The sequence below is a fragment of the Cygnus olor genome, chromosome 1 (assembly GCF_009769625.2).
Source record: "Cygnus olor isolate bCygOlo1 chromosome 1, bCygOlo1.pri.v2, whole genome shotgun sequence".
NCBI classification, from domain to species: Eukaryota; Metazoa; Chordata; class Aves; order Anseriformes; family Anatidae; genus Cygnus; species Cygnus olor.
In genome coordinates, this window is record NC_049169.1 from 88,088,734 (window position 1) to 88,102,951 (window position 14,218).

The 14,218-nt window shown below is 38.5% G+C and overlaps 1 long non-coding RNA gene across 10 annotated transcripts in view; it reads left to right on the forward strand.

The window, feature by feature from the left end:
- The first annotated feature begins 5,044 nt into the window (after positions 1-5,044).
- The window catches only part of LOC121075104, a 201,482-nt gene continuing 192,308 nt past the window's right edge, over positions 5,045-14,218 (forward strand). The window contains exons 1-3 of one of the 10 annotated variants that reach the window (XR_005822737.1): positions 6,147-6,627; positions 7,347-7,507; positions 10,149-10,354. This is a non-coding gene — a long non-coding RNA (uncharacterized LOC121075104). Of the gene's footprint in view, positions 5,264-6,035; positions 6,122-6,146; positions 6,628-7,346; positions 7,508-10,148; positions 10,355-14,218 lie in introns of those variants that run through there. The other 9 variants (XR_005822740.1, XR_005822726.1, XR_005822738.1 and 6 more) reach the window with 9 other exon arrangements.

Here is a 14,218-nt window from a genome sequence, read left to right on the forward strand (position 1 = left end):
CGGTAATAAAAATATAAATAAATAAAGGCTCAGAGCTTTTTTAGGGATGTATTTCCAGTGAGTGTTTGCAGACTTGGGAACTGTGACGATGTCTGATCTTCTTTGTATTACCTGAAGCTCCAGCACAGCCTTCTTGACTTCAGGCAGTTGCACAGTCCCTTTGTGGAAGCTGCTTTTCCTTCCCACTGCTGTGGTGAAACTTCCACGGTGCGAAGGCATTGCCATCTTCACACTGTCAGCTTCATTTTTTTTTCAAGGCTTAAATGGCAACGGTTAAAGCTAGAAACTAGGAGAGAGCTCACATGCGGGTGTACAAGACACGCAAGGTTATCAGACAATTACCAAAAAACAATTCAGAAACATCTGTCTGTTGTGTGATAAAAGCAACATTTCTTAGGGCCATCTGTCTGCTTTTGGATTAGCTTTAGATTGTGGAAATAACCTGCCGTTGATTAAGGTGATAAGGTTATTTTTCCTTATTACATTTGTGACTAAAATTATAAGTAGATTTAATGTGATATATAATGATTCTGAAAGGGGGAACAGTCAAAGCAAATACTGACTCACCAAAATTTGGTTGCTTGGGAAAATCAGAATTATCTGGCAGGTATTTATTCCCTGTAGGTTTTGTTTTCTATGTTTTTTGTTGTCGTGGTGGTCGTGTATTACCCCACCCCTTGTTGTAGTTCTGGTGAATACAATTTTTTGAGAAACCACTTTGTCCTGTTTTTACCATTCTGAAGATGACTGAATTCTTGCACATGTTAGACAAGTGTCTCATTTAATTTCCTCTGCTATTTGTTGGAGTCAAAGCTATGCCGGTCTGTCAAGAGGGTGAGGAGAAGCCATTTTTAAACAGAAGGACCCAGCAAGAATAGAAAGTGACAGCAAGGTAGAGTTGTTGCCTCCCAGATGCAATGGGAACAGCAGATATGTTTTGTTTCAATTCTGGAAGAATAATGACCCAGTGAGAAGAGTTTCCACTGCTAACTATGCTCAAGAGAAGCCCATAATGTACAGAAACGCTCTCAGCCCCCTTCCAGGAGTGCTTCTCTTGTGCCTGCAGGTGGAAAAGAAGCAGCAGTCGGCTCCTTTGTGATTTCTCTCAGGCCTTTTTAAATTACACCTCTTCAGGAGTCATTTCTGTGGTGCCCGCTGTTCTGGAAAAGAAGGGATGTGAGCAGGCTACAGAGAAGGTTAGGATTTTTCTTTATGAAAATTTGTCAAGAGTACATTGTTCTGAGTAACAAATTGAGCACACTATTAGAAATAATACTTTGATTTTCTGATTATTTTCTTAATTTTATTTATTTATTTATTTTTAACTATCTATATGGCCCAAATCCCACTCCTTCTGTGGTTATACTACTTTTTTTCAGTGTTCTGGATGACAGATGGAAAAACTGCCAAGAATCTAATTTCTAATGATCTGAACTGCGCCAATCATGTCCAGTTAATACAGACTTTGTCTGCTGTCTTAAGACAAAATTTTGCTATTCAACTATCTGATAAAGTACATTTAGAAGAGTCTTCTATTGTTTTACTGTAAAAGAAGTGGTGGAGAGATGGTAATTCAATGTCAGCACTGCACAGCTGGTGAATGTATGCATTTTTATAAGCCTTCTAGGAAATAGTTTTTTTCCTTTTATTGTGAAGCTGTTAGTGCTGATTAGTAGTAAGTTCAAGATAGTCTAGCAATAAAATGTCACCGTATCTTTTTTTCTTTTAAAGAGGACTCTACAAGACAGAAGAAATTAATTTGGCCTGAACTCAACAGCTGTGAAGGTATAACTAGGAAGTGCATAGGATTTTCTTGGAAATGCTAGCTGTTGAATGGTCAATGAATAGTTTAAAGTTGAGATTCCCTCTTTGCAAATAATTTTTTCCAGCAGTGTTTGCAACAGTCATTTCAATTTTTTCTTTGCAATTGTATTGCAGCTGATCTGAACAGCACATGATGAGAAAATATTTAGGTTTATGTTTCTGATCCATATCCCATGTGAGCGTGAAGATTACACTCCTACCACAATGTTTCATAGAATAGATCCTATCATCTATATTATTTACCTAGTGTCTTTGGCATGAGAGATGTTCTTTCGTTGCTTCTCAATTCATAGTCGCTTAACTTCCCAACAGTGTGGAATTCTTAAACAGAATTTAAAAGTCTGATGCTGACAAAACTACTAAGGGGACACTTCCACCTAAACGGGAGGGCTGTAGATACATTTACATGTAGCTACAATGGAGGAAAGAAAATATTATGCTTCTGAAATCATTTTTTTTTACTTTTTTTTTTTTTTTTTTTTTCCCCTCTGTGTAGCTCTTTTATTTTATTAAGTTTATTTCTTTAGCCAAACAGTGTCTTACAGTGCCAGGCTCTGATCTGTAAGTAGATGCCTTCCAGCACTGTTTACACTTTTCAGAGTCACGGTTCATTATTCTAACAGACACACCACATCATTTTGCATACCCTTTACGTACTATTTCCAAGTAAACATCTCCCACTCCCAGGCCCATCTGTACTTTGTTCTAGCCAAGAACAGTGCTTCTGCATGTTAAATTGTCCTGGCTAGATGTGTCAACCAGACTCCCTTGTAACCCCCTTGCCACTCCCTTGCCTACGATGCATCTGAAGTCAAAACCATGTGGTTGATATTCTTCCGTGCCTTTAACAAAGAAGGGCTGTTTGCAGCTATCTGGTGCAAACAGTAGTTGAATGATCAATCATCGCGTTTTCTTTATTTTTCTATTTAAAATTAGCAACTTTCATAAGTATCAATGATAAATGTACTTAACGGCGTACTTTTAAATGATCCTCCTATTTACTTTTCTGAATTTTCCTGGTTCTGTCCTGCATACAGCTTTTTAGGTTATTTTTCCTATTGCTACCGTATTTGTCATTATTGAAGCAGTATGAGGTATTGTGTACAGCACAGTGGATGGAATGCCTGTCATATCAAGTTCTCCATGGAGAATTAATAAGATATGTTTTCTGGCCTCAAAAGCTTAGTAGGTATTAATAAACCAAAGGGTGAAAAGAAAAAGCTGAAGGGTTCTTATTGTTTGCTTTTTAATTAACTTGCTAAGTCATAAAAAGCCTATAGTTGGCTGAAAATAATAATCTTGCTTTCCGCTTCAAAATCAGTACCTAATATTTTTAACCTCCGACCACAACATCGTTTTTAATTTATAATAATGATATTAATAAAGAGAGGAAAAAAAAATGCATTTTCTTAAAACTGGAGTAAAATTTGAGTGGTATGATAATAGCTAGATTCAGGAAATTAAGCTGCTACTTTGAATATGTTTTGAGAGTCAGTGTCATTGCCATTGAATATTTAAGAAGGTTAGCTTTGTTTCCTTAGTAGGTTTGGAGAGTTAATATAGGGTTTTTCCTTTTCCCTTTCTTAAATAAATAGATTTGCAGAAAGTCTTTGGAACTGTCCGGCTTAACCAATTTTATAAGGAAGCTTTACATGGCTGTTCTTATTTTAAAGGAATTAGATATCAAGAAAATCACAGATGCCTTGCTGGACAGAGATTGTGTACTATGTTCCCTAAGGCAGCTGTACAGCTGTGAATGGCTCTGAAGAGCCTTTTTTACTTTTATTTTTGACAAGATAGCTCCAAAGTTGTTTTTGTTGGCTTTAATGGTATCCCTAGGAGAAAAACAACCAACCAACAATAAGTATACGGGGATTAGCTATTCCAACTCATTGTCCTGCATGTTGCGTACTCATCCACTGGAGTCTTAAGATGGGTGGCAAAGGAGTTTTACTTTGTTAATTAGCAAATTATGTATTGAAAATGGTATCTTATCTGGCAAAGTGATGTTTTCATTTCTACAGTCCTTTAGTTGGAGTTGTGCTAGGCATGTCTCATTAACAAATTAGAAGCAATTTACTCTTGCAGGGAAAGCAGGAAGGGGAGATTAATTCTACCTACAATACCTGGAGGACTCCCAGGAGGAGTTTAGTTATGAAAGCTAACATGTCTCCCAGCAATGGGCTGCTCCTGGTGAATACAACCTGAGCCACAGACTGTAGAGGAAGACAGAATCCCTCTGGAAGTGTATGCCAGGAAAATATCTCATATCAGCAAATGAGCCAGATACAGAGAGAGAGAGTGTCTCAGATTTAATAATAACGTAACACTTGTAATTTGAGTTCTCTCTTTTGGATGTTGCTGATAGCTGCATTGATGCTTTACCTTAACCTGGCTTTAAGGTACGGATAGTTCCAAGATAAGTGTTAGTAGCAAGTTATCCCTTACCCATTAATTTATTTGATCATTTTGGAGAGAAAAACAAAACAAAAACTAATTCACCAACTGCAGAGTTGACCTCCTGCTCTATTGGAAAGCTGGTTAACGTTTGCCTTCTTTTGCAAAAATGTGATAGCTTCAACAGAGGAAGCCAAGTAAGTGGCTGATTCCTTAATAGCTCTCAGCTAGGCTGAAAAAGAGCCAGTCAAGTTGCTGCTGCCGTGTTTATCAAAGGTTAGAGGGGTGATTTGTGTCAGGTCAAAGGATTGGAAGAGAAGAAGATTCTCCCTGGCTCCTGTTTCTGCATTGAAGTATGGAAAGTCTTGGAAATCTGCGCAAAGGAAGAGGTATCTTTGGGATTGACCCTCCAACTGTTGTCAGCACAGAGTTGCCCAAGCTACTTGCAGGGCTGAGACAAACAGGATCTTTGTGGTCATGAAAGCAGAGTAGGCACCTAAGGGATGTGCTTGGGAAAGTAGCAGTCTTAAGAAAGGGGAAGCCCTGCCTGTTTTCTGGATAAGCAGACCTAGGCTTATCCTCTCAGTCCCTGGGAACTGAGTCTCTGTAGTGCCTCCTCAGAAGGGACTGGAATTCTCTCTATACAAACTGCACTTTGGATTTTATTTTAAGCTTATCTGGAGGAGGTACTAGATGCACTTAGTCAGAGATGTGATTCTTCATAGTTCATCTAATTATTTCTTTAGGAATGAGAAGAAGAAAATGAGTATAATGGGTACAGCATTACAGCGCATGTAATGGAGCATCCTCAGAACATTCCCTGGAGTCCAGCTGTATGACTCTGCCCTGCAAAAAGACTCTTCCATCTTCAGCACAGATATTTCGCAAGATGAGGCTGGTGTTACATTGCAACTGTGTGCGTGTATGGGGAGGGCTGGGATGCTTGGGGATATTACCATTGATCACCAAGGACAGACTCTGCCTCTGAGGGATCTGGAAGGCTGGTGGGTTTCCATGGGCTAGCATGCACAGAGGATGCTGGGTAAGACCTCAAATGGCTCTGAAGATGACATGTTTTTGTCTTCTGCTGCTATGTTCTTTAAATCTGCTTACGTGCTTACGTTATTTTTTGATTCTCTGATATTCCATTGCAAGTTTTTCTTCTTTCCGAGGCTTTTTTTTTTTTTTTTTGCTTTGGTTTGAATTCAAATCCACAAAATGTTTAGTTTCTTTTGGTGTCTCAGCTAAGCTTCTGCTTCCTCCTTCCACGTGCAGAACCTTACTTCTAAAAACAACTCTATGGCATTGTACATATGCTAAAGTCAGGTTTTCTCACTTTCTTTTCTCCAAACCCTCCTGCCAAATATGTGGGCAGATGATCACAATCACAACTTTTATGCCAAAGGAGAGGGATGAGGAAAGATGGATGTGTCAAGGTTTTGTGGGGGAAGGAGCAGAAATAATGTGGAAAGATTTTCTGACTATCTAATCCTTTATCTTATTGTTGGTGCCTCCTTCTTATGTCTTTTTGTTACTGTTGTTTTGTTTGTTTTTGGTGGGAAGAAGAAAGGTCACTGATTTTCTTGAATTTATTTATGAATTTTTAAGACCTGCTTAGATATTTATGCCCTTCTTCTGCTTGCAGGGAACTTTGTCAGTCACTCAGGTTATGATGAATCTCTTTAAACAAATGGAGCCTTGCAGAGTGAGCCCATATCATTCATTACTTGGGATTAGTGATGTGTGCTCCAATTTGGTCCATTTCAGTGAAACTCTCTCTTACTTCTTTCCTATTTCTTATTCTGTCATAGTGCTAAATAGCTATCCAGAGCAAGAAATGAAGTTTCTAGTATCTAATACAGTCAGTAGTCTGGTGTCCGTTTCAGTCCCTGGGTTCTGAGTAAGTTGAAACAACTATTATTCATCCACTAAAAAGATTACAGAATTCCTTATGCACAAACTGTGCTGTCATTACAACTTTGTTTTCTCCAAGAAACTGTTCCCTTGTAATGCTCAGCTAAGTAGAATGGTTCCTTGCTGCCCTGTTTCTGCATGCTTTAGTGAATATATGCTTTAGTATTCTGCTCATTTTGGTTTCTACTAGAATAAATGCCATGCTTTCTTCAGTGTGGCCCTTCTGGGTGGGAAGTTCCATATGGATGCTCTCTGAGCCAATTCATTGTCCTCGATTTAAACAATTCCTAAAATTTCTTGGTGCTATAATTGTGAGCAGCTCAGTAAAATCAGCTGTGGTCTTGTGACTAGTATCCTGTTGTTTAATACTGGACAGGTAAATGGCGATATGTTCCCTTGCTTGTGCTCCCAAGCTGGTTCCTTTGTACAGTACTGGGAAGAGGCTACACAAGTGCTACATAATCCTAGCAACCAGAATCCTTACCAGAAGAAGTAAGGTCTTCTCTTACTGTTCAATTTAAGATACACTCTGAAGTCATACTGTGAAAGCTTATTGTGATTTGCCCTGGGCAAATCTGTAAGCCTTGACGTTAGAGGCCACCAAATTTTATTCATTAGTTTAAATTCACTACTATTTCTGCTTGTTTATTAGTGTGTGTTCACATTAATGCATTTTTCTGGATATGAACTTCTTTCACCATCCTTTTCCTCATCTTTAAACTGGGAGGATTATTGGTATGAAATAGCTCTTGTTATGAGGTGTAACTGGTAGATATCTACATCTTTTGTTTTAATCATTCTTAGAGTCTTACCATTTGCTTGATGACACCCTTCTGCACACTGTGCGCTAATTTTTGCAACCAAGTAGCATTTGGCAAGTTGGACTAATTCTTAAAAAACAAAAATAAAGAAATGCATTGATTGTACCCCTTGTCTTTATATCAGCACTCAGAGCTGAGACAGTATTCTGTGCAGACCAGGTGCCTGCTGTGCCTTCTCCTTCAGTTTCACAAGCTGGTTCAGTGTGTGCTGTTCATTTCTGGGACAGATGTTTCCTCAGAGGGGCAGAATTCCCCGTGTTTGCATGCTATGGACAGCAGATGGCCATAGCCAAAATAGCTGCAAGTAGGTTGACGCTGTACATGTGATCCAGGTCAGAGCCCTGCTGAGTCTGCTAACATGGATGTTTTCTATCCAAAATGTCATTGCAGTTGTGGATACTTGGCATTCGCGTACAAGATGTGTGTAGCAGACTCAAAGACATTTACAAAGAAACTTCACAGCTACGTGATATGCACTACCCATGTTCTGGTAGAAAAAAAATGTGTTGTTTCTGTGCTTCAGTTGACGAGCTGATGGCTGCATTCAAAAGGTCAGTGATCATTCAGCCACAGAAAGGAGAAGTGGTGGTGCAGAAGCAGTGACTGGAGAACCAGTGCTTTATTGAAATTACTTTCAGAGAGAATAGGAAAGAATTTAGATCACTTTAGAGAAAATGAGATGAAAATAAACAGGAATTTGTGAGTGAAGATGAAGTAAAGTAATGCAATCAGTAAGTTATCAATTCCATTGTCTTCTGTAATATTGTCTGCTGGCAATAAATGGTTTAAAAGTGTTGTGAACCAATAGCTGAACACTGATTAGGTTGAGAGAGCCTAAAATCCTTTGAATTTTCTGAGTTCCCTGTAGTCACCTCAAATGTGAATGTCCCGTGGAAACGTTATTTAAATATGAAAGTGATGACAGGTTTTGGCCACATTTGCAACTGCACTTTGTGCAAGCACATAAGCGTGTCAGGGAGCCACAGGGCCAACACAGCCCCCACAGCCAAACCCCCAGTGGGGGTGATGTGCTCGGGGTCCATACACAGAGTCCCCCAGAAGCTTAACCTCAAGTCCTGGTCCCTACAGCTAAGCCCACAGAAGCTGTATTACACATACCTTGAGACTTGTCCCCTGGTGGTCGTGAGACTGCCTTCGCCTTCCATGGTGGGTGAGATAGTGGTTCCCTTACTCTTCACTTAGCATTGCTGTAGATCTGATGGGACAGCCATGTGTGGTGAGCTAGATCCTTGATCTGTTTGACCCTGAGGGTCAGAGTTGGGTGGGTTGAATATTTTGTCTTTGAAAGTGAAGCTGGGAGGTGTGAAGTGACTCACTGGAGCTCAGATGGCAGGTAAAGGGGAGGGAGGATCCTGGCCTCCAGTCTTCCTCCTGTCCCAGCTGTCTCTTGCTAAGAGAAGAGAAGGATTGGTTTCTAGTTGAGCAATGATGAAATGATAATTTTCTGAATGTAAAATGAAATTTAAATATCTCCAGAATAGATCAGACTTTTACTTACTTAATTGGCTGTCTTTTTTTTGACTGGTTAAAGTGATGTGTTTGGACAAATGGATATGCTGCCCTGACTAACACGACTGCTCATATTGAAGAAATGATCTCTCAAAAGCTGCCTCGGGAGCCTTTAAGAACCAAGGAAATGCCCATTAAAATTAGGTCCCTCTAGTACCTCTTGAAATCACCAAAAAGTCACCAAAAATGTGAATTTATTTTCTGGTGAGAAGTGAGAACACTATTATTATTTTTCCTGTCTTCCATTTGCCTTTAAGAGAGTTTCTTCCTTTCTTCCATAGGGGCAGGAAAGATATTTGCTGAGGTTGAGACCATACTTGAGCTGTTAGTTTCTCTGCATCTTCATCCAGAAGAGCTTGCTCCCGTTTTTCGCCCCCTCAGGGCTGACTGCCTCGGGAAGTCCTTCAGATAGGAACTGTGATCCTTAGCTGAATCACAGCTCTTGCTCACTGTTTGCCCACAGATCAGCTGTGGCTCTCCAGATCCTTAAAATACTCCTATGCTTTGTTCAGGACTAAGGGCTCACTTTTTAAAGACATCTTATGTAATAGAAAGTAGCATATTATATGAAGCTAAACCATGCTTAAGGCTGAGGTTGAAATCCTTTTCCAAAGTCAGAAGTTAGTATTGAAGTTAAATTTGCCTGCTTGTGCTGAAAATCTTTGACAAAATTTCTTTATTTTACACACGATGCAAAATTTATTACATATTTTCATTTGGAAAAATAAGAGAGAATTATAAAAGTCATCTTTGTAACGTGGATAATTGCACTACTATCCACAAAAGAGAATTTACTGGAAAATTAAAATGTTAATGTAACTTTTAATATCAAAATAAAACTACTTTTCACAGTAGTGGCTATATATATAATGTTTCGATCTCCATCTTGTGAGTATATTTTTCCAGTATGAAAGGTCAGAAAAATAATAATAAAAGAATATTACTTGAATCTCTGTATTGCCATGCTTAGCCTTATTCATGGAGGCAGACACCTACTTAAACTATGTCTAAACTACATATAATCTAGTTTCTTCTGAAGTTTACAGTGGTGTAGCCAGAAACATAATTTGGTCCCCTATCAGCAACAAAATGTTTGGAGTTTTTGATTATTATTTTTTCTCTAAAATGATGTTTATACTACTGGAGCACTAATAACTTATCTCCTTTACAGCTTTCCTTCCACACTGTCTTCAGAAACTGAAAAATACTAATATTAGAAATTAATAAAACTACCTCTGCAAAATTGCATTCCTGCATATGTACAAAAGAGCAATCTGTAAAGCACCTACTAGCCCAGGCTAGACTCTATGTGCTGATAAAAAGGCATAAATGTTGATTTAAAAAAAAAAAAAAAATAATAATAATAGTTTGCCACTAACAAAACAGGAATGAAAGTGTCCGTATCAGTGTAATCATTTTTGTTCAATAATCAGTTCCCCTGGTCTTGGCGAGCAATGCGCGGAATCTAAAAATATTGTTGATTAACCAAACATTTTGTCATCCTTGTTCCATGTGTCTGTGTGCAACTGTCTTAATTGATGAAGGCTTGTATTTTTTCAAAAGTAGAGTAGATTGGCTTTTAAAATTATAAACATTATCTTTCATTCTGCAGGAACAAGTTTAATAATTTGTTTAGGATCACTTCAAATTTTGTTTCCCCAGTGCAAGACTTTTTGCTACTAGCATGCCCAAATAAATGCAGAGGCACTTCACATGTTGTGAAACTTCAGAAATATCTTACATCAGCCACAGTTAATATGAAATGGGATCACAGCTGAATCTCTTCTAACCTTTGGAAAATACTTTTCCAAAACAACTGCTTCAAAACAATTGCAGTCTGACAGGTGCTGGAAAAAAAAAAAAAAAAGGTGAGCAGAGGCAGTGATGGAATTTATTCTACTCCAAAACATTTCAGGCATCCAGCAGAATAATTTAATCTCCTTGCATAATAATATATTATAAAGTTACTTTGGAATATATATATACAACAGTGTAGTATGCTAAAACATTTTAATGTAATTGAAATGCATTTGATCAGAGTAAAAAAATACTTTTTATGTCTTGAGAAATGTGTATGTCATTTTTCCCAAATGGGAAAGAATTTCTGCAACATCGTTCCTTATTATTCCTTTAGGGAATTCCTCCATGTTGAAAATTTGAAGTCAAGGTATTTTAGAAGTGGAGGAGTACGAGCTTCACTATATGGTGCAGCTTGAGGATATAAGGGTGAAGTCTAAATTGAGGAGAAAATGATCGATGCCAAGCATTTTGTGCACGAACTTTCCAGGAGCTTGAGTTTCTGAGTAGTGGCAGCTAAATAAGTAGCAGGTGCCAGCATAAGCAACCGGATGGTGCAGATTTCTTGTTCAATGCAGGGTGCTGCTGGGGAAGTGCATTTGGTCTGCTTTTTGGTTTAAATGAGCACAGAAGCAAAGTCTTATTTAGAGATTGCTGAAATTAAAGCATGATCCATATGCTTTGTGTTGTGGATGAGATTTAATGTTTAATTGCATTGCAGATTTCTCAATGTTGCTCTCAAGAGAGCTTATAAACTACTTAAACTCTCTCAAAAAGTAGGTGCAATAACAAACAAAAAAAAGGAGAAACTCTTGGGCTACTTACGCAAACTCAGAGTGGCTTTGCAATATCTGTGAAATTCATAATTCACTAAGAAAAGATTGATTGATCGATTACAGAAGCTCCTGCTGATCCGAGCAGCTCCTTTTGATTTTGCTGGGGATCATAAGTGCTACCAGTTTGTAACCAGCCAGGTGCCCAGCGTTGCACTGCTAGTGCTGGACGCCAGGGAAAGGGGTTGTGTCTGTCCTTGTGGCAGCCAACGCCGAGCACTTTCTGCCTGGGCTCATGCTACCAACGGCACCGTAACTCTCCGCCTGCAATGTCTGGGTTTATACGCTTTGAAGAGATGGAGTGGAGTCCTTTTTGTGCACACTGCTGGTGGGAAGTCTTTCTGTTCTGTCACTTCTATTCTATTTTGGCATTTATTTCTAAAAGTCATAACACCCCCCCCCCGGTTTTTTACACAGAATATCAGCAACTTCTCTCCCTGGGTATGATGACTTTCTGACAATGCTAGGTTTTACTGATAAATGACTGAAGTGCATTACTCTTAAGCTTAGAAACATTCTTCTTTTCTTTTAAACTGTAGGCTGTCATGTGAATTAAGCTGTAGCCACGTGTAGTTTCTGTATCCATAGAGCTGAGAAAGTATATAGAAAGGCAGCTCTCGAAGTGCGGCACAACTCTGATGTGCAGGGTCAGGAATTTCTCTAGACTTTCTCTTAAAACTGGCAATAATAATGTCTTTGGGTTTTTTGTTTGTTTTTCTTTGTTTTCCTTTTGAACCGTGGAGGTTTGGTTATTATAAACAGAATTGAAGGCACTACTTTGCTTCACAAAGATCACTGAAAAACTGATGGGTGGCAGGGACTTGCTTCACTTTTGACTGAGCTTAATTTTTACCAGTGACCAAAAAGTGAAAGGCTCAATATCTGGTAATCAGCTACTCCTGCCAAACAAGCACAAGTATTCAATTCATGTCTTCTAAGATGCATTTCTCATATCACCCCCTGGGACATGAAGAACAATAATAAAAAAAAAAACAAAACCTCTCCATATGATCTAAATGTCAATCTGGAACTCAGAAAATAAAATTCCTGCCCAAGTATTATTTACATCAGTGTTACATTAGTAATTACTCTAATTTATTTACATCAGTATTACTGATCTATCAAAGAGTATTCTATGACTTTTAAACATTTTTTTTTAAATCTATGTGCCTGTCAATTATTTTTGATTAGTGTCCATAACTGATAGTTATGTCCCTAGGTAATATCTCCTGACTGACTGCCACTCAAGCCACCTCAACTTTTTGACCTCTGTGTGCGTGTGTGTTTATGAGAGAGAGAAAGGGCTAAAGCTGGACTCATAATGTTTTACAACATACTCTAAAAGATGTCTGGCTCTGATTCTGTCAAGCCAAGGGAGGAGGAAAACTGTTTTTCACCCATTTTTTTGTAAAGTACACACTGCTCTTTTATAGGTGGTAATGCCTACCATCCATTGTAACTACTTAGTCCATATTAATGGCACATTTGGTTTTCTGGGCTGTGGAGAAAAAAATAAAAAAATAAATTCAGCTTCTAAGGATAAAAATCACCTGTGTTTTTCACATTTTTCACCCCTTGTTAGCCTTATAATATAATTCAGCAAGCCCAAGGCAGTTTCTAAATGAATACAACACACAATGACCAATGATGATCTTTCACTAATAAGTCCTGCTTTATACTTCTAGTTTTTTCTTATCTTTTTTTTTATAATGTGCTTTCCATCAAAAAAAAAAAAAAGACTTCTGTGTATACAACTAACTCATTTGTGAACCATGTACACTCTTTGTCTTTCCTGGAAAATAAAGGCTTTGAGTTTGAGTTGGGAGAAATGAGTAATTTGCTTTTCTTTTATTTGTCCCGAATTTCATTTTTCACTGGCTAGAGGAATATGTGCCCTAACTCTCAGCTTGTACTTCAGCCTGTCTTTGAAAAGCATACTTGTGAGTAAGCATATTTCTTCTACTACTATTTTATTTGATCAATCTGGACGTTTTTTTCAAAATAATAATAATAATAGTGTTTCTGCTGCTTTTGTAATAATCAGGTAGTTATCTATTTGAACTATAAGGTATGTCTGTGTGTGAGAATCTGGAGAACCAAAGTGTGAGGCAGCCCCTCTATGCAGGGCAGTCATTGTGCCATTTCCTCTGTTCACCTAACATTAAACTTCGTGTCAGGAACCTCTGGATCCAGAAGTATAACAGCAAGACCATTATAAACACTGTGATGTTTCCCTCAACAACTGTATGGTAGTTCCATGTCATTCAGTGATGAAGGCTGATGTGATATTGGGGATGTGGAGGAATGACTGAGGTCACACAAAGCATGTGACAATTCTGTCACCACGTCCCTCGTGGCTGCAGCTGGCTTTGAGGAAGTCCATGGACTCCGCTCCTGTGTCAGTGGTGGCACTGGAAGAGCAGTGGCTGGGCCTGCTAACCAGTTGCATTTTTCTCACCTTTTTCAGTAACAAATATGCACATCAGCTTCATGTGGTCACAGCTGATATTTCTTAGGTGTTACTGAAATTCACAATTCTGAGCAACAAAGTAATTGTAAATTATGAAACTTTGCATAACATAGAGTAAACAGTTAACTTTATGTGACTGGTGTTCTGCAATATTTCTCTCCTGGGGCAGCTTCCACACGACCCCTTTAGCTGTAATGAGTGTTACATTTGTGCACAGAAGAGGGAGCAGACAAAACAGTCGAAGCATAGCAGTCCTGTGAAACTGCAGGGATTCATTCTTGAGAATCCCAGTGGAAGCATTAGAGTAATCTCTTGAGTACCTGGGGAGGAAGGATTGCCTTAATGGCTGCAAATTGAATGTGAATAAGTTAGCAAATTATATGTGGAATTATCTTCTGATTCACTCCACCATCCCTCTCTTGCTCCTCTCCATTGCAAAGTAGCAGCAAATCTTTTAGTTTGGAAAAGTCATTATTTCGCTCCACTGAAACTCTTGGCCTTTTAGTCTTTTCAGGAAGCATAAGGGCCCAACGTGTTGAAAGATGTTTTCGTATTGCTTACCTATATTTATTGATTTATTAATCTTTACAACAACAAAAAGTCCTCCTTAAAGTATCAGTACCTGAAAACTA